The 24,702-nt window shown below is 39.2% G+C and overlaps 1 long non-coding RNA gene across 1 annotated transcript; it reads left to right on the top strand.

The window, feature by feature from the left end:
• Window positions 1-536: 536 nt before the first annotated feature.
• Window positions 537-2,952, top strand: LOC127550586 (uncharacterized). The gene is made up of 2 exons (XR_007950889.1): window positions 537-941; window positions 2,025-2,952. It is a non-coding gene; the product is annotated as an uncharacterized LOC127550586 (long non-coding RNA).
• Window positions 2,953-24,702: the final 21,750 nt, after the last annotated feature.

Below are 24,702 nucleotides of genomic sequence, written 5' to 3'. Positions count from 1 at the left end.
CCTTTCCACCACACAGCCTGAACAGTGTCAGAGTAGAGTCATTCTGGAACATCAGCCCAAGGGTTCTGGTCTCCTGGATTTTGTCTACTATCTTCTTTATCCTGGCTTTGAAGAACTGAGGGGCCAGCTATCCCCATGAAGCTATCAGAAACAATTACTGCCTCCTTGTCTTCTTGGTTGTGATGACATAAAATCCAAATTTCACAATGTCAGAAGTGTCCTGCAGGCTCTTTCAGCCCCACTCTTGAAAGTTGGAGCAAGAATCTAAAGCCAGAGGATCAAAACTTTGAACTTATACTTATTCTCTGTGTGACTTTCAGCGAGTCATTTAGCCATTCTGGACTTCAGTTTCCCTCATCTGTAAAATGAAGAGGCTGAGTGATGTAGTTTATGGGGTCTCTTCTAAATCTAGATTTAAGGTCTAGATAATTTCTTTCTTTTCAGTCAGTTTTTCAGTCATGTTCTAGTCTTTGACCCATTTAGTATTTTCTTAGTCAAGATACTGGGCTGGCTTATTATTTCTTTCTCCAGCCCGTTTTACAGATGGGGAAATTGAAGCAAACAGAATTAAGTGATCTGCTCAGGATCACACAGCTAGGAAGTGTCTGAAGATTTGAACTCGGGTAGCGGAGTCTCCAGGCTTGGTACTCTGTGCACTATGGCGCCATCTAGCTGCCCTCTCTTGCTGGCTCCCTTCATACCTCTACCTTTCATTACACAATTAAGCTATTTCTCTCAGTCCTTCCAGCTTTAGAAAGATCCTCTTTTTTTCAATCCCAGTTGCCCCTCCCCACCTTGATTTAAATGTAAACTTCCATCCTCAAAGTGATCCGGACCTTGGCTTGGACATACCCTGGGTCCTGCTGTGGGGTTTCTCTGCTCCGTCCTGCCTATTCCGGGCACAGCCCACTGCATGGTAGAGAAAGGATTCTGGATTTCTGGTAAGACTTGTGTTTCATTTCTTTACCTCTGACTTACTCCCTGTGTGTCCTTGGGCAAGATATTTCCCTCTCATTAAGGGGACTGAATGTGGATCACAGAGTATTTTGTTTGTTTTTCTCTCATTTCCCCCTCTTTTGATCTGATTTTTCTTATGTAACATGATAAATGCGGAGATATGTTTAGAAAGAATTGAACATGTTTACCTATATTTGGATTACTTTCTGTCTAGGGGAGGATATGAAGAAGGGAAAGAGGGAGAAAAATTTGGAACACAAGGTTTTGCAAGGGTGAATGTTGAAATGTATCTTTGTATATATTTTGAAAAATAAAAAGCTATTATTATTAAAAAGAGATATTCCCCTCTCTGACCCTCAGTCATATTATAATTGCTCTAAATCCTGTGAATAAGCAGCCCATGCTTTTTTTTTGGCCTCCTTTGAGATTCATATACTTTCTAATGCAGCATGACAACGTTTCTTTTTTATTGTAAATAGTATTTTATTTTTTCCAATTACATATAAAGATAGTTTTCAACATTAACTTTTTTGTCAAAAGTATTTTATTTGTCCAATGACCATGTAAAGATAGTTTTCAACAGTCAGTTTTGTGTGATTTTCAGTTCCAAGATTTTTCTCCCTCCGCATCTTACCTCCCCCTTCTCCAAGGCAGCAAACAGTCAGATATAGGTTATATGTGTAAATCATTTTCAAGATATATTGGTTAAAACATTGATTTCTTAATAAGATTTTGAGTTCCAAATTTTTCTCCATTTTTTCCTCCTTCCGCCATATCTGCAAAATGCTAAGCAATCTGATATAGGTTATACATATGCATTCATGTTAAACATATCCGCATTAGTCATAATATATGTTTCTGCAGTGATGTGATGCTCAAAAAAATCTAATGCAAACATTTTTATTTTGGTCAGGATCTGTGATTTTAAAGAGTTCCTTCATGGCATCTTGAGATGGGGTGGTGTGTGGTCAAGCATCAAGAGTAGCTCTGTGGAGAGCATGTGTCAGAGATGGGATTTGAATTCACTGCCAGTCACCCAGGCTGACTTTCTATCTTCTCTCCCACAGTGCCTCTGGATGGAGACAAAGACTTAAGGAGAAGGTGATGGACCAGAAATGTGGATCAGCTCCTGAAAGTCAACTGCTAAATTTTCAGTGTGAGCGCTTACTCACATTGGGCATTGGAGAATATGACAGATCGGGGCTCTGTTTGTTGTTTTGTTGATTGTCTAGACTTGAGAAAGTGACAGAGGAAAATGCTGAATGTGGGTTAAATCAAAAGTGCCAGGTGCATTTGCAGAGGGGATTGGTGACAATTTACCAGCACTCTGTGGGTAGTGCAGGGCCTTCTCCTCCAACCAGACAGCCCTCCTCTGGTATTGTGGTGGGCTCTTGGCATCGGCTGCTGTTGGAAGGGATACTGAAATATTGCAGTATTGGATTAAAGAGGTCTGGATACCATGTGTAAGGAATTGAGGGTGTTACTCAGAAGAGAATGAGGAGGGAAGGCTGGCCTTCTGGTGCATCTGAAGGCCTACCATATGGAAGAAGAATTTCACTTTTAGGCTTGGTCCCAGAGAGGGATGTCTAGGGTTAATTTCAGTATAAAGAAAAGAAAAAAAACAATTTCCTAACAATTCGAGTCTGATTATAGAATGGGCTTTTTGACTGTAAGCTCCATGAGGACAGTTTTTATCTTATCTAATACTCTCCTAATATTTACCTTAGACCCAATTGTGGAGTAAGTTCTAATGCCGCTCATTCCTGCAGCTGACACTCAAATTTTCTCAAAGCTTCTTAAGCACTTTCATTAGTCCTTTCTTTGTCCCTATTCCCATTGATCATCTGGAGCTCCCTTCCTTCTGTCCTTGATTCATTTTTAAAATCATTTTAAAAATCAATGTTTTAAAGTATATGTTGGTGTGTATGTTTTGTGTCTGTTTTTATATGTATGAAAAAATGTTTTGTTTTTATACAATAAACCTCTTTAACATGTCTTTGTACCTCCCTTTTCACCTTATTAAAGTCTTAAATGGCCCAGGGGATAGACAGCTGTTTTTGGACTTGATTGTTGACCTTATTCTTAAAGGGGACCAAAATGATATCACTGTGTTGGAGTCATGGTACAGTATGTCTGACTGTAGCTGAGTAGACTAATATGAGCTCAGAAGGTCAGGTGCAACTAGCCCATGAATATTTGGAATGGAGATGTTTTTGGAGTTAGGAAGACCTGAATACAAATCCTGTCTTGCATCCCTACAAGTTTTATGACCCAGACAATTTCTCAGTTTCCTATCTCTATAAATGAGGGGGAAGGGTCAATGGCATCTGAAGTCTCTTCCAGTTCTGAACCTACGATCCTATAAACCTTCCTTGAAAAAAGGAAAAACATTTAAGCAAGATCAACACAACTATCATCTCTGATGGGTATACCACATTCTATATTGAGCCATTTCTTTTTTTCTCATTTATTTCACTTTAGTAAAAAAAAAAAAAAAAAAAAAAGTTAAAACCTCATAAAAACAATTGATCTGGAGAACAGATTAAAAAGAAAAAACCTAAGAATAATTGGACTACCGGAAAGTTATGATCAAAAAAGGAATCTTGGTACAATAATACAATAAATAATAAAACAAATTGTCCCAATGTGTTAACACAAGAGAGGAGAGTAAAAATAGAAAAAAAATCCACTGATCACCAGCTGAAAGAAATCTTATGAGGAAAACCTACAGGAACATCACAGCAAAATTCAAATTTAGCAGAGCCACAATTAAATCTTGTGTGACCTAGAAGCAGCCTACATTATAAGACCACAGGTATTGGAACACTATATATTGAAGAACAAAAGAACTGGGATGGCAGTCAAAAATATTTCCAGCAAAATTGAGTATAAAGCTGAAGTAAAAAAAAAATATTAAATGATTTGACAGATTTTCAGGATTTCATTGAACTTAATTGGAAATTTTACATACAAGATCCAAGAGAAACATCAACATGGAATGTTGATTAAATACATGTGATTTAATAAGGACAAATTGTTTATTCTTTATATATGGAAATGCAAACCATTTGTCTAAGATTATAATTAGTAATTGGGTAGTTTGAAAGAAAGATTGGAGTAAAGCTGAATATGATATAACTTAAAAAGCAAAACTCTGTAGGAAAAGGTAAAAAGAGTAATTATCTTGCACAAATGAGGTGTGAGAGGAAGAACTGACACAGGAATTAAACAGGAGAGGAAAGCTGGTAGACTATTTAGAGACTAAATAGCCTAAGTTTAGAATATCTATTGTGTAGGAAATGTTGAGGTGGTAGAGTTAGAAAAATATGCAGAGACTTAGGCCTATGAAGGAAGATATCTACCTTCAGAGAAATAGATGACAGACAAGTATAATATGGCCTTACATAGATGCATAAGTATCTATATGTGTATAATCTTTATAGATTTCTAAGTGTAGGTATATATGTATTTGTATATATGTGTATTGTGCATATAGTCTTCTTAGAGGAGGGAAGGAGGAAGTGAGGGAAAAGAATAAAAAGTGCACAGTAGAGAACAAAAGAAAGTCTTAAAGGCAGCAAAGATGGACAGTCCTGAACACAATGTGCTGTAGTATTTATTATACAAACTTTCTTTTTCAGGTTTTCTTGAAATGGAAATTTATTGTTTTATATTTTAAATCCTCAAGTCAGGAATTATATGAACAAAATTACAAAAAAGTTTCCACACAAATAAAGTCAGACTTAAATAATTGGAAAAATATTAAGTGCTCTTGGATAGGCCAAGCAAATATAATAAAGATGACAATACTCCCTAAACTAATTTATTTATTTAGTGCTATACCAATCAGACTTCCAAGAAAATATTTTAATGATCTAGAAAAAATAACAACAAAATTCATATGGAACAATATAAAGTCAAGAATCTCAAGGGAAATAATGTAAAAAAAAAAATCAAATGAAGGTGGCCTAGCTGTACCTGATCTAAAATTATATTATAAAGCAGTAGTCACCAAAACCACTTGGTATTGGCTAAGAACTAGATTAGTTGATCAGTGGAAAAGGTTAGGTTCACAAGACAGAATAGTCAACTATAGCTATCTAGTGTTTAACAAACCCAAAGATCCTAACTTTTGGGATAAGAATTCATTATTCGATAAAAACTGCTGGGATAACTGGAAATTAGTATGGCAGAAATTAGGCATGGACCCATACTTAACACTATATACCAAGATAAGATCGAAATGGGTCCATGACCTAGGCATAAAGAACGAGATTATAAATAAATTAGAGGAACATAGGATAGTTTATCTCTCAGACTTGTGGAGGAGAAAGAAATTTGTGACCAAAGATGAACTAGAGACTATTACCGATCACAAAATAGAAAATTTTGATTATATCAAATTAAAAAGCCTTTGTACAAAGAAAACGAATGCAAACAAGATCAGAAGGGAAGCAACAAACTGGGAAAACACCTTCACAGTTAAAGGTTCTGATAAAGGCCTCATTTCCAAAATATATAGAGAACTGACTCAAATTTATAAGAAATCAAGCCATTCTCCAATTGATAAATGATCAAAGGATATGAATAGACAATTTTCAGAGGATGAAATTGAAACTATTACCACTCATATGAAAGAGTGTTCCAAATCATTATTGATCAGAGAAATGCAAATTAAGACAACTCTGAGATACCACTACACACCTGTCAGATTGGCTAAGATGACAGGAAAAAATAATGATGAATGTTGGAGGGGATGCGGGAAAACTGGGACACTGATGCATTGTTGGTGGAACTGTGAACGAATCTACCCATTCTGGAGAGCAATCTGGAATTATGCCCAAAAAGTTATCAAATTGTGCATACCCTTTGATCCAGCAGTGCTACTACTGGGCTTATACCCCAAAGAGATACTAAAGAAGGGAAAGGGACCTGTATGTGCCAAAATGTTTGTAGCAGCCCTGTTTGTAGTGGCTAGAAACTGGAAAATGAATGGATGCCCATCAATTGGAAAATGGCTGGGTAAATTGTGGTATATGAATGTTATGGAATATTATTGTTCTGTAAGAAATGACCAGCAGGATGAATACAGAGAGGCTTGGAGAGACTTACATGAACTGATGCTGAGTGAAATGAGCAGAACCAGGAGATCACTTTACACTTCGACAACGATATTGTATGAGGATGTATTCTGATGGAAGTGGATTTCTTTGACAAAGACTCAGTTTCAATTGATAAATGATGGACAGAAGCAGCTACACCCAAAGAAAGAACACTGGGAAACGAATGTGAACTATTTGCATTTTTGTTTTTCTTTCCGAGTTGTTTTTACCTTCTGAATCCAATTCTCCCTGTGCAACAAGAGAACTGCTCGGTTCTGCACACATATATTGTATCTAGGATATACTGCAACATATTTAACATATATAGGATGCTTGCCATCTAGGGGAGGGGGTGGAGGGAGGGAGGGGAAAAATCGGAACAGAAGCGAGTGCAAGGGATAATGTAAAAAAATTACCCTGGCATGGATTCTGTCAATATAAAGTTATTATAAAATAGAATAAAATATTAAAAATATATATATATATATTTTAAATCCTCTCATGTTCTGCTGTGCACATGACATTTTTTCCTTTTCAAAAAATGTTTTTAAAAGTACTTATTTAAAATTTTTTAAAATTTTGAATATAAATATGAAAAAAGTGGCATTTCCATATACAAAGAATGCCAAAAGAAGATACTCAATGTAATCTTGAATTTCCATTTCACAACTGCTTTTAAAAAAATGATAATTTCTAATTATATAATGAAATATAAATATACATTACTTCCTTTTTTGATTTAACTTTTTTTAGCTTTTTATTTTCAAAATACATGCATAGTTTTCAACATTCACGCTTGCAAAACCTTGTGTTCCAAATTTTTCTCCCTCTGTTCCCCCCACCCCCTCCCCAGATGATAAGTAATCCAATATGTTAAATATGTTTCGTTCTTCTATACATATTTCCATAGTTAATCATGCTGCACAAGAAAAATCAGACCAAAAAGAAAAAAAAATGAGAAAGAAAACAAAAAGTAAGCAAGTAACAAAAAAGGTGAAAATTCTCTCTTGTGATCCACACTCAGTTCCCATAACCCATAACCCTGTAGATGGCTCTCTCCATCACAAGATCATTGGAACTGGCCTGAATCATCTCACTGCTGAAAAGAGCCACATCCATCAGAATTGATCTTCGTATAGTCTTCTTGTTGCTGTGTACAATGATCTTCTGGTTCTGCTCCCTTCACTTAGCTGACAGTAAGTTCATGTAAGCCTCTCTAAAATCATCCTGCTGGTTGTTTCTTACAGAGCAATAATATTCCATAGCATTCATATACCATAACTTATTCACCCATTCCCCAATTGATGGGCATCCACTCAGTTTCCGATTCCTTGCCACTACAAAAAGAGCTGCCACATTTTTGCACACGTGGGGCCCTTTCCCTCCTTTAAGATCTCTTTGGGTTATAAGCCCAGTAGAATAACTGCTGGGTCAAAGGTTTAATAGCCCTTTGGCCATGGTTCCAGATTGCTTTCCAGAATGATCAGTTCACAGTTCCACCAACAATGTATTAATGTCCCAGTTTTTCTACATCTCCAACATTCATCATTAATCAATGTCATCTTAGCTGATCTGAGAGGTATGAGATTGTACCTCAGAATTGTCTTAATTTGCATTTTTCTGATCAATAGTGATTTGGAGCATTTTTTTATATGACTAGAAATGATTTTAATTTCTTCATCTTAAAAATTGTCTGTTCATATTCTTTGACCATTTATAATTTGAAGAATGACTTGTAATATATATTACTTTCAAAACTGTTCTTCAGTCTTTCAAAGTTCTTTTTCTTTGTGATGTTGCTGTGGTTATAAAAAATACTTTTTTGCTTCTGCTCATTTTATTCTGAATTAGTCCATATTATGCAGAATTGTCTGAAATAATCTCTTTTGCAATTTATTTTTGCATAATATTTTCTTTTTTTAATTTAATAATAACTTTATATTGACAGAATCCATGCTAGGGTAATTTTTTTCCAACATTATCCCTTGCACTGGCTTCTGTTTCGATTTTTCCCCTCCCTCCCTCCACCCCCTTCCATAGATGGCAAGCAGTCCTATATATGTTAGATATGTTGCAGTATATCCTAGATACAATATATGTTTGCAGAACTGAACAGTTCTCTTGTTTTTGCATAATATTTTCCATCACACATACTGCAATTTGTTCAGCCATTCTCTAAATGTCCAAGAAGTAAACTATATATTTCTATATCAAGAGTGTGAATGATTATTATCCCCATTTTATCCAATTCAGAGTGATACCCTTCCACTTCTTCATTTTTTGTATGTTTTACTTTCTATGTATCATTGTTTGAGAGATACCATTTTCTACCTATTTCTTCCTCCATTTTACACTGTTGTATTCCTCTTACTCTCCTCAAGCCCTCAGGACAGAACCAATCAATCTGCAAGATCTCTCTTTCTTATTTAGCTTTTTCAATAGCCTTGGATTACATTAAAGTTCTAAAGGGACACACTTGTTTCTTCTCCCTTTATTACTATGCTATTACAACATCATCATCCAGTTACCTCTAATTGTTCAAATAAACTTATCTTACTGGGTTTCTGTGTATTCTTGTGTTTGTATTTCTAACTTCTTACTCAGCATTTTCTTTAGAAACATTTCTTTTGTATAAAATATTTGAAAAAAATTTTAAGCTTTCAATTTTCCCATATAGAATTATACTCAGCTTTGCTAGATGTTATTCTTGATTGTTATCCAAGTCAATATCAATAAACATTTTGAGCACCTACTATATTTCAGGAACTGTGCTAAACTCTGAAAATATTTTCTTTATATTTAGTTTTCTTTACTAAAAACAGACGAACCTGTCCCTGCTGGTAAGGAGCTTACAATTCAATGGAAGATAGAACCTGTAAACAACTCTGTACAAATAGGATATAGATAGGATAAAGTGGATATAATCTTAGAAAAAAGACATTGATATCAAGAGGGGCGTGTCAAGAAAGGCTTTTTGAGGAACATGGGATTTTACCTGAAACCTGAAAGATGATGAGAGACTAGGAGATGTAACATGTGTTTTAAGAAGATCAATTTGACAGCTGAGTGGAAGATGGACTGGAGTAGGAAAGAAATTGAGATCAAGCAGAATGTTATAGCAATAGTACAAATATAAGTTGAGCCTGTATCTTTTGCCATTTGGAGTACTGTACTCCAAAATCTCTAATTTTGAATAGAAGTCTCCAGGTGCTTTGAGATCCTGACTAATCCTTTAATACTTGAATTATTTCTTTCTGAATGCTTGTGGTATTTTTTTCTTTAACATGAAACTTCTTGATTTTGACTTATATTCCTGAGACTTTTCTTTTTGTGGTGTCTTTTGGGACATTATGGGTTGATTAATTTTATCTTTACTTTGTCCTCTGGTACCAATAAGTATGAATAGTTTTCATTTATGATTTTTTTGAAAAATAGAGTCCAAAATTTTTTGGTCATGTTTTTCAGAGAGTCTGACTCTTAAATTATCTCTCCATAATTACTTTCCAGGTGAGTTGCATTTAACATGTCAGATATCCAGAATTTTCTTCTATTTTTTTTAATATTTTGATTTTATTCTGATATTTCTTTGTGTTTCATATAGTCATTGACTTTTGTTTGGTCTATTCTAGTTTTCAGAGTCTGCTATTTGGGTGGAGTTGACCATTTTCTCTTAAATTATTTATTATTTTTCTAATTCTTTTTTCAAAACTTTTATTTAAAAGAAGAAAACTTGTTTATTTCTTCTGGGTATTCATGCAGTTCTTGTGGAAATTCTTTTTGTTTTTGTTTTTTTTTCTTTTTAGTCTTTGCTTGTTGTTATAGGGCTACTCTTTCCTTTGAGGGACTCTTTAGATTTGTAATAATTTTATAGTGATTGATGTTTTCTTTGATTTATTCATCTTTTCACCTTTCATTACTGAATTGGGATTTTGGGCCAGGCTCAGGTTTCACCTGATACTGAACTTTTGAGTGAAGAACAGCCCTGTGTCCTTGGGGCAATGAGTCACTTGGATCATTGTGATGATCTTCCCCAATTTTAGTTCCTCTGAATCTTTGAAGTTCAGATCTTCAGGGCTCTCTGGTGTCTGAGGACAAGGCATTGGAGACCTTAAAGCCCCTGAACATTGTTGCTACTTCTAAACCCCCTACTTCAGGGCTTCTTGACCACCTTGGAACTTGTGGACACTCTTAAGGTTTTCTTGGGGGGAAAACTCCACTTTTGTTGCCTCTGGATGCAGAATCTTAAAGGGTACATGTGTTTCTGGTCAGGATAGGTGGATTATGCTGGGCTTTTGGGGAAACAGCCCTTTTCTATTGCCCTTGGGATTCTGACTGGCATCTTGTGCAATCCTAGGTTGACAAGAGTCATTGCCATTTTCATTTTTTTCTCATTATTCAATCTTGTATGAGCGTCAGGATTTTCTGGAATAGGTTTATTAGAACTGGGCTGCCTGCTTTCCATTCAGATAGCCATTTTGGCCAGAGGTACAACCCCATGCCTTTTCACAGATTGTTTCTTTTGCCTGTAATCAATGCCACATGTTCTGGCAGAAATCTTGCCAGAAAGTCTCTGGGGAGTCATTTCTATAGGCCTCATCTCTTTGTGATTATTTCTTCCCAGACTAATATTAATAGGAAAAAATAGAACATCTACATTTTGGAGACTTTCCTTTTCTGTACTGGAGAAACTGGGTTTATTATTCAATATATAGCTTTTCTTTTCAGAGCACCCTTTGAAAGCCCATATTTTGCCAGGGGGGTTGTAACTATAGTTTTAAGAGTAAATTTCCCCCATTCTTTTATCAAGACCAAGACAGAGAAGGATACTATCTTGTGTTCACTGGCACATAGAAAATGACAGAGGCCCACACAAACTCCTATATACATAAACCCTCAAGAAAGCAGACATCCATCAATATTCTCATACACAAAAAAAGTCATAAATATGCACCCAAACAGATGCACACACAAACACATAGGGACAGAAACACACGTACACTTGGAACACATAGTCATAGATTCAAAGAAGCTCTGGGCTTTCAAAGGGTATCATGAAAATAATTCTAACTCCCAGTGAGAGGACCTGAATTCTAAACTTGATTCTTTTTCCTACTCAGTTCCCTATGGGAGTTTGACCAAGTCATATACTCTCTAATTTCAGCCTGTTCATCCCTCAAATGCCTAGGTTGCATTAGATGGCTCCTGAAGCGCTTTCCAGCTCTAAATTTATAATCCTAATCATAGATATACACACAGAATCGATCACTAAGCGTTTATTAAGCTCCTACCATGACCCATCTGCTAGATGAGATACAAAAATAGGAAAGCTTAATAAAAGAGCACTTATTAAGGACTTACTATGTATCAGGCTATGTGAGCAGCTAGGTGGTGCAGTGGGGTAGAGTCCCAGGCCTGGAGTCAGGAGGACTTCAAATCTGGCTCAGACACTTAGTGACTGTGGACCGTGGGTGCTGTTTGCCTCAGTTTCTGCATCTGTAAAATGATCTGGAGAAGGAAATGGCAAGACAATCTGGTATCTTTGCCAAGAAAGCCCTAAATGAGGTCACAAAGAGTCAGACATAATGGAAAAATGGCTGAATATGTGCCAGGAACTATGCTGAGTGCTTTCAAGTAGTTCATATGATCTTCACAACAACCGTATGTGGTTAAATGCTATTGTTATGTCCATTTTACAGTTGAGAAATTGAGGCGGACTCTCTCGGGATCACTCTACTCGTGGGTACGTCAGCTCAGGTCTTCTTGATTCCAGACTTGCTGCTGCGCCCCCTTGCTGCAGACTACATAAGTGGGCGCTTCACAATGTGGGCAGGCAGGAACACCGGGACTTCCCCAGAAGGACTTGGGGCTTTGTACCGTGCTGAGCCTCCTTTCTGCCGCTGCCTTCTGGGGGGTTATAACCAGGAAATCCGCACCCTTCGTACTTGGGCAGGGCTTTGGGATGGGGGCTCAGGAAGGGTTTAAATCAAACCCAAGAGAGGCAGAACAGAGACCATGCAGGGGTGGGGGTGTTTGGAGGAGCAGGAGAAATCCCCCAGGCAATTGTGACTGAGGTAGGGGGAGGAGCCAGGAGAGAAGTGCTTGTCGTGGACACCCCACGGAGAGCCCGAGGCTTGGTTGGAGTGTGGGAAGGTTTGGAGGGAGTTTAGGGCTGTGTGGGGCCTGGAGGGCGGGGCTGAGGAGGGGGGGAAGGAGGGCTAGCAAGGCTCGGAGAATGTGCCAGAGCCTGAGATCAGTGTCCCGAGGCTTGGGGAGTTGTAAGGGCGACATTCAGGGCGTTTTTGTGGGCTAAGATCAGGAAGCTTAGAGAGTGTGTTAGCGCATGAGAGTTTGGGATGATGTTAATTCAGGAAGAATGAAGGATTGGAACGAGGGTTGGCTTTAGGGTGTGTGAGAGCTTTGACCAGGTTAGGAAGCATGTGACTGAAGAGGCTAAGTGGTGGGCCACTGGGAGCTGGTGGTGGGGAAGTTTGGGGAGGTCTGGCGGAAGTCGAGCATGAGAAAACCCAGAGGTCGAAGGATAGGGGCTGTCCAAAGATTTTTAAGGGGAAATTAGGGGGATTTAGGGCTGAGGATGAGGTTGAGTAAGGTGTGTATGGGGGGGTTGGGTTCAAAGGGCAGAGACCAAGAGGGGGACTTGGAGTAAAGAGTCGCAGGTTTGGTGAGGGAGAGTACATGAGGGCTCAGGGTCATGGGTGGTGGGGTTTAAACAGTTTTCAACTTGAGGAATAATTGGAAAGTCAGGCAGCATGAGAGAACTTGGGCTGAGAATGGGGGTTAATGCGAAGTCATAACTTGGGGAATATGAGAGAACTGGAAGATTAGGGAGTGAGATAGGGTCTGGGGTGAGGTTAGAGATCAGGTACTATATGAGGATTGGGGTAAATTTAGAAGTCATCAAACATGAATATTTGTGAGGCCGAGTCAGGGAGAGGAAGAGATGTGGGGTGAGAGCTGTGGGAGCAGGTTATAATGAAAGATTTGAGAATGAGGTGGTGGGCCAGGGAATATGATTTGGGGTGACTCCTAAGATAGAGAACCATAAGACCCCAGATCAAGTCCTGATAAAGCCTTTATGATGTCAGGGCTGTCCTGGTCCAGCCCGGGTCTCTGGAGCCTGTGTGGGTGGGGTATTAATGTTCAGAGCTCCCCAGTGCTTCTTAGGAGTTTCTGTTTGATTCAGTGCAAACCCCTCAACCCTAAGCCCGGCCTTCTCCGTCCCTAACCCTTCTCCCTCTAGCTCTCCGCTCTCACATTGTACAAGGTGCCCAGCATTGCCCACATGGTGGTGCTGTGGGAGCCAGCTGAGGCTCAGAGCTCCTCCGCGTCCGGCCCAGTCTGAGTGAGAGAGCCAAAGCAGGCCTTTGTGCTCAGACCATGCGCCTATGTCAACGTGTAAGAATGTGCACGGCCCGGGGTCCTTCCTGTGTGCACAGCCTTGGTTCCTCCCTGTGTGAAGAGGGGGCAGGGCAGGGGCTGCTTCTCTCTGTGTGCCTGAGGATGCCGGTCATAGCATGTGTGTCCACCTGAGGTGTGATTGATTATGATTAATCTACAGGTGTTTGTGGCTTTTTTGTGTCCATAAGCAAATCTCTTGGGTAAATGTATTGTGGACATATGTTTAAGTCTGAGAACAGACATGTAAATAGAATCATGCACCCCTATTTGCTTGTGTGGTCATTCATGTTTTATCTATGTACATTTGTATATATGTTTCGCAGTGTAGAGAAAGCTGGGACTCCTACTCTGAGATGGAGATGATGTGGAGGTGAGGTGGGGAAATGGAAAGGGAAGGAAAGGGCCGCAGGAGAGTGTATCTTTAATCTGGGTGGACTTTACCCTCCCCATTCACTCTAACCGACTTATCCCCCGAGGGACAAAAAGTCTTGAAAAGAGAAACTTTTCAGGTTTTATCCAAGACTCCAAGACTGTAAGTAAGGGGAAGTAGAGCCTTGGATAGATCGCTTCTCTCAGGGATGGGGGGCAGAGGAGCCTTCCACTCTGCAAAAGTTGATATCTTGGGGCAGCTAATTGGAGTAGTGGATACAGCACCATCCCTGAAGTCAGGAGGACCTGAGTTTAAATTTGGCCTCAGTTATTTAACATATCAGGGCTGTGTGACCCTGGGAAGGTCACTTAACCCCAGTTGCCTCAGCAAAAAATAAAATTAATATCTTTTATTTTTATATCACCTTCATTTCCCAAACCAAATCTTCCAAACTCTACAATGAGCCTAGAGTGCAGAACAGAGGGGTAGGGGTGTTAGCAATGGGTGATCATGGGGTCCTGTGGGGGATATGCACAGGAGGTAAGCAGCAAGGACCCAGAAACCCATGGATGGCTATTGTTTCCTTCCATGTCCTGCATGTTATCCACCTTGCAGACACCACCTTCAAACCAAGTTGGGTGGCTACTTGTTCCTCATGTTTCACAGCTCATATCTCTGCGTTCTAGCACAGTACCCCACAACTGGAATACCCAGTGCCCACCCCTCTCCTTCACAGAATCTCCAACTTGCTGTAGTTTCCTCTCAAATGACACCTCCTGAAGAAGGCCCTTCCCAACGATTATCTCCCTCCAATATGTGAGGGTTGGTCATCTCCCTGAAAGATGATTTTGTACTTACTTTACATACATTTTTACATTTATTTATCAGTGCTCATCAATCACTCAATCAACTAATATTTTATTATGCATCATATACTTCCCTAGGCCATGGAGGTAAGCCAAACCAAACCAGAAATGTAGTATTCTTGCCCTTGGAGAGCTCACATTCTATCAGTATAGAATCCATGAACCCATATCAATATATTCAAAAAATAGCCCAAGATAAGCATTGGATTGTGATTTGTATTTGATCCTAGAGGTAACATGGAGTCAATGGAATCTATTAAACAAGAGAATGAAATTTTTAGACCTATGTCTAGGATATGCTTTTAGAGCAGTTGTGGCCCAGTGCATAGAGTGCTAGGCCTGGAGTGAGGAAAATTCATCTTTCTGACTTCAAATATGACCTCAGAAACCTCCTGTGTGACCCTACACAAGTCACTCAATCTTGTTTACCTCAGTTTCCTCACCTGTAAAATGAGCTGGAGAAGGAAATGACGAACTACTTTAGTATCTTTGTTCATGACCCCATTTGGAATTTTTTTGGCAGTCACACATGGCTACCCACTGAATTGGGTTGAAGCATGAATCACTGAATCATCTAGATCTGGATTCTATGATCAGTGATTGTTCACTCTTTGTCACTTCTTCTATCCAGTCAGTTACCAGATCATTTTAATTCTATCCATAATGTCTTGATTATTGAATTCTTTTTTTAATCTCATCACTATCACTGTAGTTCAAATCCTTTTAACCAACTAAGAGCAGGGACAATTTTGTCTTCATCTTTGTAGACCCAGGGCCCAATTCAGTGCCTGATGGAAAGGTGTTCAATAAATATTTATTGAATTGAATTAAATTTACTATGGCAATAATCATCTTTGGAGGTATTTTCATCCATACTCCACCTCTCTATCCCCATCCCAATCCATCCATCATACCATTGTCAAAATAATTTCTCAATGTCAATCCTCTGATCAAAAATCTTTATTGCTTTCCTATTATCTTCTAAAGTTCAAACTCCTCTGCCCAGAGTTCAAGGCTTTCTAATAATGAGGCACTACTTTACCTTTCTGGATTTCATACATTCTTCACTGCATACTAACTGGACTATTCCTCGTAGATGACCTATCTATTAACAACCCCAAACGTGTGACACATTGTAAATTTTGATCCACATCATTAACATTTTCTCTTAATCACTTTCTTAATCTGAACAATCAACAAAATAATAAATCAAATCCTGATTTGTAGTATTTGCTGATTTTTGAAGTGCAAATACTTATAGTAAAAATTTAAGTCAGTTAGCTCTTGAGACCATTTAATCTTGCTCCAGCACACCCTAGTCTTATTCATTTCTTACTCTGTGCATTTGTTCATAATGTTTCTTGAGTTTGGAAAACCCTTCCTCTTTTTTTGTTCAGTATCTCTCAAACAGCCTAGGCTGTTATTCAGTATCTCTCAATTGTCACCTCCTCCAAAAATCCTTCCCTGACCATTTAGGTTCATAATCATTTTTTTTTCTCATCAGCTTCTGTTATGTAATTGCCTAATGTAATTTTCATGTAATGATATATGTCACCTAACAACTCCCTCTTGCCAAAACAACTCACATAATGGGTTCCCCAGACTTCATAAGCAGATCTAAGGTATCTTGTGGGTTGGAATCTACCTAGAACCATGTATGCATTCCCACCGATGTGTTATCATTTACAAGTTGGTCGGAGGACACAAATTATCCAAAGCAAAAGCATGTATTAAAATAACAAAAGAGATAGTAATAACATTTCCGCAATAAATCTGGGATACACTCTCTCACAAACACAAACACCATTGGTAAGAAGAATGGACACAGAATGAATAGATGTGGAGAAACACACATGTAGGAAACACCTTTGATCAAAGTGCATGTATGCAGAGGCAGCTCGTGTCTTGGATGCTATAGAAATGTGATGAGATCATCGTGCCATTCTTGGTGACTTTGCATGGTGTGCAGTCTCTATAGGGCTTGTGGTCCCATCGGACAAGTGAACACAGTATATAGTGGCAATGTGCTGGACCTGAAATCAGAAGTCATCATCAGTCAGTCATTCAGTCGTGTCCTACTTCCTGACCCCACAGACCATAGTATGCCAATTCTATCCACCACGTTTTCTGAGCACGGATACTGGAGTAGTTGTCCATGTCCTTCTCCAGCTTATTCTACATATAAGGAAACTGAGAAAACAGATTAAGTGACTTGCCCAGGGTTATACAGCTAAGAAGTGTCTGAGATCAGATTTGAGACTGGTTTCAGGAAAACATGAATTCAAAGTTTACTTTGGGCACTTTTTAGCTATGGGGCTCTAGGTACTTTGCTTTTCTGTGCCTCAGTTTCCTCATCTGTAAAATGAGGAGATTGGACTCTCTGAGACTCTCATTTTTCATCTCATTGGCAGTCATTGCTCCACGCTAGTCTTGTTGGTTACTCAGTTTCTAAAAGGGTCTATTTCATTGGGTATCACTCTGTTTTGGATTTTTGGTATCTTCAGCTGATAGCTCTTCCTCATGGAAAGAGAAATCTACATGGAACTAAAGAGAAAAAATAAACAACAAAAAACCCATCTATTACTTTCTCCCCTAAAGAAGTCTGTCAGGTTTTTTCTCTCTTTCTTTATTTTGTTTGGAGCCTAAGTGAAAGATGTTTCATTTATCCTTATTAAATTTCACCTTAGTAGATAAAATCCATCTTTCTAACTTTTTGAGATCTTTTTGGATCCTGTCTATCATTCAATGTGTTAACTGTCTAACTTAACCTTTGTGCCATATGAAAACTTGATAAATATATCATCTCCACTTTCATGTAAGTCACTGATAAAAATGTTGTCCAGCAGCACCTAAAACAGATCCAAATCCAGAGATATAGGTTTAGAATCAGAATACCTGGCTTGAGCAAACCTCTTAAACTCTCTGCGACTTGGTTTTCTTTTCAGTAAAATGAGATGTTGGCTTAATGATCTCTAAGGTCTCTTACAACTCTGAATCTATGATTTTATGATCTCTCAGGCATTCCCACTAGAGAACTAGATATCTCTTTCAAGCTGACATGGATAGTAGAAGGATTCTTCTTGCATCAATGATTTTAATGTAGTTTTTATGAGATAGATACTTTGTAAATTCTAAAGAACTATCAAAGTGTAATAGTAATAATAAACAGCTAGCATTTATATGATGCTTACTATGTACAAGGAATTGTGCTGAGTGCTTAACAACAATCTCATTTGATTCTCAATAATTCTGAAAGATTAGGTGCCATTATCATTCCCATTTGGGGGGTGAGGAAAGTGACTTGGCCACAGTCACACAGCTAGGGAATGTCTGAGACTACATTTGAACACTGGTCTTAAGATTTGAATCTGCTGCACCAGCAGATGTCTTTAGAAACATGAGTTATTATAATTATTATCTCAGGGAATAGCTTACTATCTGTGTGGACTTAGGTAAACCTCTTTGGACCTTAATTTTCTCATTTGTTAAATGAGAAGGTTGAACTATATGACCTCAGCAATCGCCTCTAGGACCTATGATCCTATGATAACAATGTCATGGGTAACAATTTACATTGATATTATACATGAATATTTGAAAAATACCCCCCAAAAAACAAATTTGTGAGATCAATGGTGCAAGCTATTAGAAAAAGCAGGAAAAGCCCTTGAGGCTGTGTTTAGAGCCTGAAAGTGTTGCTGAATGAGGTGGTTAGAAGGGGGATACTAGTCCCATCATAAGTGACCTTAATAGCAAAAAACTGGAAGTCAAACCAATGTCTATTAATTGGGAAGCAGTTAAAGTGTAGGACATGGATGTAATTAAATAGTACTGTGCTGTGAGAAATGGTGATATGATGAATACAGAGAAGATTTATATAAATTGATGCAAAGTAAAAAAAAAAGTAGAACAGAACTGAGAAAACTATATACATGTGACTACTGAAATGTTCGTGGAAAGAACAATAAGTATAAATCAGTAATACATGGAAGCTACAAAGACTAAGCTTAGTCCCACCCAAAGAAGAGCCACAATGAGACTTCTGCCCAGGCTTCCTGATAGAAGTGGGAATCATTCTATAGAACATCAGATTTTTTCCCCAATGTGTTTGTTGGCTTCACTAAATGCTTTTTCTCTTCTTATTTAAAAAAAATTTTTTTTGTTATAAGGAATGAGTCTCCTCAGGAACAGGAAGAGGAAGGAATACAGAGAAATATACATGCTATCAAAACAAAAGATACTAAGAAAAATCTATTTTAAGGAAAGGAAAATATGTGACTGTGACTAACTCATAGTCACATAAGCATCTCCATATCTGTTTCCTCATCTATAGAATGAAAAGATGGGATGACCAATCTTCCCATCCAGCTCTGATCGTCTATGACTTATGTTCTAGTATTTTACATTCTAATGTCCTTCCACTTCTCATACTCCTTGCTCTAACTTTCCCGGCATCCAATTCAGACTCCTAAACTCCAGACTCAGTCCTCTTACCTCCTTGTTCCCTCCTTCTTCTCAGTACCAGAGTTACTTCTGGCCCTGGCATGCCTTCTCTCTGCTATATTTCTCCCTCTCCTCCCTCAGAATAGTAGCATGTATTTCTCTGGGACTTCATAGTTCACAGCATTCTTTCCTCTTAGCACTCTGGGATAACTCTTATTAGCTCCATGTTCCCCGATGGGAAGGCTGGGCCTCAGAAGTGCAGTGATTTACCTAGGGTCACACATGAGGGGAGGAGCTGGGACTTGAACTGTCATTGGTCCTGGCACCCAAGACCAGGATTCAGGAGCAGCGCTGTCCCGCTGCTGTCTGAGTGACAGTAGGCAATGTCTTGCCTGGTTCTCAACCTTGATTTTCTCATCTATAAATGTGGGAAATAATATCTACATCTTCTTAGGGTATTGGGAGGAAACGTGAGTTTCCTTAGAACCGTGAGTTCTGCCCAGGGTACTTCAGACTGCCCCAGAGCTGCCTTTTTAGGTCCTCCCCTCCACTGTCCCCCTCTGCATGGCCTCTAGCTCCCTGGGGCTGGCTGGCTACCTACTGGCCTCCTTTTTTAGTGCATCTGAGACCCTCCTTCCGTGCTGCTGTTAATGATTGGGCATTAGATGGACTTCAAGTATTGATTCAGGACCCAAGGGTGGTTCCAGGAACGGCGGCTAATTTATGAAAACGGGATTGTCACCAGGCAATAAATAATTAGGGCATTTGCAGAAAAAGGGTCACAGGTGAATGGCCTCCAACCCCACCTGGCTGTTCTTGTCCCACTAATACATTGGTTCATAAAATGAGAGAACAGGAGGAGCCCCAGTCCTTTGGGTTATAAAAACAAGTGACATTTTTATGTTGCGTGAACAGGAAAGACATCAGGAGGAAGAGAAGGCAGCTTAGAAGTGGGACAGTTCTGGGGGCTGTGAAGAGATGAGAGCCTATTCAGGGACTGGCACAATTCCAAGTTCTGGTATGGAGGCTGTTTGCTTTTTCTGAAGCCCAAGATCTGGGCAGGAATTACCCCCAATTCCTACGAGAAGTATAATTTGCAATCATTGCTCCAGATAGAAATGGGCAATATAGGTCTGCTAGAGAAAGGGAAGAAGTGAGAAGAGAGAGACAAACACATATATACAATCAGAGAGAAACATACAGAGAAAGGGAGAGCCAGACAGGAATGACAGAGAGAGAAAAGGAGAAAGGGAAAAAAAGTAGAGAGACTGCGCAAAAGAGAAAAAGAAGAAGGAAAAGAAGAAGAACAATCTAGACAGAAAGAGGAAGGAGAAGAGAAAGGAGGAAAGTCAGAGAGGGTGATAAGGAAAGAGAGAGAAAATGGTACATAGAGGGAAGAAGAAAGAGGAGGAGAGAGATAAGAAGAAGAAAAGGACCTCTGGTTTGTTTTGCAGAACTTATTTTTGTTGTTACCAGGGAGGGATTTATAAAGGGAGTCATTGAGAAAAGACAATGATGTAAAAAGAGCAGCAGTAAAATATAGTTTTGGGGGCTGGAAGACAAGAGGAAAGAAACAGAGAAGAGGAAAAGAGAGAGCAGGGAGGGAGCAGTAGAATAGAAAGCCTCTGAGAGACAAAGAAAGGAGATATGAGACAGAGAGTAGCACAGATAATGAGACCCACAAAATTTACCTTTATGTTTTGGTCTGGTTCTTCTACTCCCCTATCTTCCCTCTCCTTCCTTCTCTTCTCTTCCCTCCCTCTTCTCTTTCTTTTCTTTCCCTTATCAGGAGAACATGTCTGTACCCAGCACTGCTATGAGCAAGAGGGAAAGAAAATCTAAATGATGAGATACCCCTTGGAGTCCTAAGCCTCCCAAACCTCCATTTCCCTCAGAAGTGTCCCTCCCCTCAGGACTACACTCTGTTGGAGGTCTGGCCTCTCCTTCGTCTTCCTGATAGCTGTTAATCTAGCATTATACCCTTCTCTCTGCCTGTCTCAACAAGGTTAGGAGTCCACTTCTGCTTACTTGGGGGAGAGGAGAGTCCAAAGTTGACTCCTCTCTTCCGTGGGCAGGACAATGCTCTGGTAAGGTAGCTTCCTCTTCAGGATGGATCCCATCCCCAAGCAGCTCAGGCTTTGGCAGGGAAAGTAGTGAGGGGCTGACAGAAAGAGTCAGGGTACCAACAGGCTTGGCTACTAGCTCTGTGAGGAAGGGAGGCCCCTATCTTAACTCCTCAAGTAGGCCTTGCTTCTAAGCCCATCATTGCCTAGTCACCCATCATTGGGGACTAGCCCTCTAGGAATGAGGGCCCTCTAATTCTGGTTCATTTTTCTTGGGGAGCTGTGGCGCTGGCCATGGTAGAAGAAGAAAGAAAAGGAGGAAGAGGAGAACAACAAAGACAACAATGTTTGAGTCTTAGATATGTTAATAAAAGCAAGTTACTTTGCCTCAGATAGATTTATAGATTGTAAGGCTGAAAGGGATTTTATAAAGTCCAATCCACTCATTTTTACAGAAGAGGAAACTGATGCCAAGAGAATTGCCTCATCCAAGGTTACACAATAGTAAGTAGCAGATTCAGAATTTAAACTCAGCTTTTTATTTTATTTTGGTTTTTTGTTTGTTATTTACTCCAGATTAGATACTACAGAGATGTAGTTCCTCTTTACAAAACAGACAAATCAGAAATCAAAAAACCCAGGCCTTTGACTCCAAGTTCACTGTTCTTTCTATTACACTATGCTACCTTTGTCTCTAAACGTCAGTTTCCTTATCTGTAATTTGAGATTAATAATGCTTTTATTTCCAATTTAAGAGAAAAACACTTTGTGAAGGAACTACTTTGAAATCCTTAAAGTGCTATGTTAATGTGAGTTGTTTTCATCATCATGGTGTATCCCACATGTGTTAAGGTCCCTTGATGTTCCACCCTCTCTGCTCCCTCATATGATCTTAGGCATTCATTAAAATTCATAAAATCAAGCTGGAAGGGACCTCAGAGGGTGAGCAATCCATTACTGAAGCAGAACCCCCTCTATGATATCCTGACAAATGTTTCTCCAGGCTCCAGTAAGGGGGAAAATACTGAGTTGGTCCGTCCCACTGTTAGACAGGCGGCACCACATTGGTGACAGAATTTGTACACCTGAGCTGACCTGAGAAGACAGGTCTCCACTGGATGATTTTATAGGTCTAGAGGGAAAGTGGCATCTGTCAGGAGGAGGATGGCTAGACACCTCATTGAAGAGGCACAGACTTCAGGGGCTGGCAAACAAGGAATGAACAGGCTAAATTTGGGCCACCAGCTAGTTTCACATTTTAAAATGTAAACATTATTCTTAACTCACTGGCTATCCAAAAATAGGTAACAGATATAGTTTGTAGACCTCTGAACTAGATGATAGAAAATTAGAGGGACTCAGATGTTTGAGCATCAAGATTCAAAGAGGAGTCATTAATAACTTAGAGTCAATATAGAAGGAAGTCTTCGATGGAGTGCCTAGAAAGCTGTGCTTGTCCTTGTGCCCATTAACATCATCAATGATTTGGATAAAATTCTAGATGAAATACTTATTAATTCTGCAAATGACACAAAGCTGGGAGAGAAAGATAACACACCAGATGACAGAGTCAAACCAGTGAGATCTCATTGGGTTATAAAATTAGGTTGACTCTACTAAGATGAGATAGGGATAAATAGAAAGCCTTTTATTTGGATTCCAAAAATCTACTTCCTAAGTCCAAGATGGGGATGGATTGGAGAGAACAGTTTTTTTGTGAAAAAAAAGGGGCAGTGTGATCTGGGTGACCAACAAACATACACCCCGAAGTCACATACCATAAAACAAAGCTGGAACATGATGTAGGGCTACTTCTCAAGGGTGTAGCTTCTAGGAATGAGGAGATAACATAAGAACATGCACATTTACGAAAGGACTTCATATACAAGCATGCATGCATGTACACAAACATATTTACATGTAAGTTCAGCTATACAAATACACAGTTCCTCCCTTGTGGTTAAATACACTCACAAGAGAAGTTGAAGCACTGTCTTCAGATACAAGCTTCCCAAAATTTTTGTGTAGTTTTAAGCTTTAATAGCTCAATGATATATTACTCACTTATTTTAGTCATATTCAATTCTGTGACCCCATTTGTATCTTAGCAAAAAAAAAACTGGTTTGCCATCCCTTTTTCCAGCTCATTTTACAGATGAGGAAATTGGGACAAACAGAATTAAGTGACCTTCCCACGGGTCACACAGCTAGGCCAGATTTGAACTTGGGAGGATGACTCTTTCAGACTCTAAGTCCAACACTCATCTACTGTACCACCTAGTTGCACATAGTAAAATTATATTTCATTACTTCAATCAAAATAGTATAAGTATAAATTATAATTAGTTATCAATATAATTAAATTCAGTAGTACTTTAATAACTGGAAGCTGCCCTAAGACTTTTGGGACACCCTGCAGAAGGATGGCCATGTGGAAGGATGCTGAGTCCTGTTCTTCCCAGTCCCAGTGAAAAGAAGTAGGAGTAAAGTTTGGAATTTGTTTATGAGTGCTAGTGTCTGTACATGTGGTCATAAGCATATTCTGTAATACCTGGGGAGACTAGTACATGTATATTTATGCCTTTTTCTTAAATTATTTACACATTAACTCAATGATAGAGACAGAATTTGAATCCAGTTCTTCTGCCTCCAAATCCATTGCTCTTGTCACTCTGCCTGATTAACAATTTATTATGAATCACGCCAATGAGAATGTGAAAGCTGGAAGAAAGCTTAGGGAAGAAGCATTTCAATTTCTTCATTTTGCAGATTGGGCCTGGAGAAGGAAAGGGACTAACCCAGATTAGCAACAACTTGAATTAGAGCCTCTGGAGATACCCTGTATCCTCCGCAGAGGCCTCTCTGCAAGTTCTTTACTTTATATTTGAGGATACTGGAACTCAGAGAGACTAAATGATTTGTCCAGGGTCATGCAGCAAGTTAATGGTAGATTAGTTAGATCTCAGGCTCCCATCCTCCACCCTGCCTGTCCTCCATTTTCTAGTGAGTCAATATCCAAGACTGTAAATAGGACCCCTTTGAGGGCTGGTTTTGCTTTCTCCAGAGAAATCAGCTTAATAGCATCAAGAGCAGGGAAGGAAGGGATAAAGATGCTTTGGGAAAAATAGCCCTGCCTTTCTCCCTCATTTCTCCTTTTCTTCCTACCTTTTAAACTTCCTTCTTGTATATCTTTCTTTCTCCTTCCCTCTTTCTTTTTGTCTTTTCTCTTTTCTATTTACTCTCTCCTTTCTTTTCCTTCATCTTTCCTTATTCCCAGTTCCTTTTCTCCTTTCTTTCCTTTCCTTCCTTCCTGTTTTCCTTCTCCCATCTTGAACTTTTTGCCTTCTTTTCTCTCTCCCTTCCCTCTCTTCCTTTCTCCCTCCCTTCCTTCCTTGCCTGCCTGCCTTCCTCCCTTCCTTCCTTCTCTCCCTCCCCACTGCCTCCATCCCTCCCTTCTCTGCTTCTCTCCCTCCCTTCCCTGCTTC

The sequence above is a fragment of the Antechinus flavipes genome, chromosome 2 (assembly GCF_016432865.1).
Source record: "Antechinus flavipes isolate AdamAnt ecotype Samford, QLD, Australia chromosome 2, AdamAnt_v2, whole genome shotgun sequence".
Lineage (NCBI taxonomy): Eukaryota > Metazoa > Chordata > Mammalia > Dasyuromorphia > Dasyuridae > Antechinus > Antechinus flavipes.
This window is presented reverse-complemented; position numbering and strand designations above follow the sequence as displayed.